This window comes from Monopterus albus, unplaced genomic scaffold (assembly GCF_001952655.1).
Source record: "Monopterus albus unplaced genomic scaffold, M_albus_1.0 scaffold74.1, whole genome shotgun sequence".
NCBI lineage: Eukaryota > Metazoa > Chordata > Actinopteri > Synbranchiformes > Synbranchidae > Monopterus > Monopterus albus.
In genome coordinates, this window is record NW_018127954.1 from 1094505 (window position 1) to 1095441 (window position 937).

Below are 937 nucleotides of genomic sequence, written 5' to 3' on the forward strand. Positions count from 1 at the left end.
TGGAGAAGATGCTGTTATTGATACTGTTGCTATGTTAGAATCATTTCATGAAATTAAGTAATTCATAAAAAGTAAATGAGAATAATTCAGGCAAATGATTCTGCATGTGCAGAAGGTAACTGACTTTTTTTCACTATAGATATAGCACTTTTTACAATAATATCACCTCAGAAACTGAAAGTAGTACTGAAGATAAACACTTCACATTTTGCTTTAACAGATGTGTAATTCTATGTTTTTTTCCATGCTTTTTTAGCCTTTATTAATTGGTTGTGGAGAGGCAGGCAGAAAAACAGGGAGACAGAGACCTGTACCAACCTGTGCACTGCCTGGATTGACTACAAGAAAGCCTATGACTCAATGCCTCACACATAGATGCTTGAATGCTTGGAACTGTACAACAGCAACAGGACTGTAAGAGCCTCCATCAAGAACTCAATGGGAATGTAGAAAACAACCCTAGAGGCCAACTTCAAGCCAATTGCAAAAGTCAACATCAAGCACAGTATCTACAAAGGAGATGCTCTGTCCCTGCTGCTGTTCTGCATAGGCCTGAACCCCCTCAGCCAGATCATCACCGAGAGCAGTTGAGGACAGCTACAAGTACCTTGGGATCCCGCAGGCAAATGGGAACCATGAAGAGGCCACAAGGAAAGCAGAAACTACCAAGTACCTGCATAGAGTAAGGCAAGTCCTGAGAAGCCAACTGAATGGAAAGAACAAAGTCCAGGCAATTAACATCTATGCCCTGCCGGTCATCAGGTACCCCACTGGCATAATAAGCTGGCCAAAGGAGGAGATAGAGGCCACTGACATCAAGACAAGGAAGCTCCTTACAATGCATGGCGGGTTTCACCCCAAGTCCAGCATCCTGAGACTGTACACTAAGCGGAAGGAAGGAGGCCGAGGATTAGTGAGCGTCAGAGCCACTATCCAG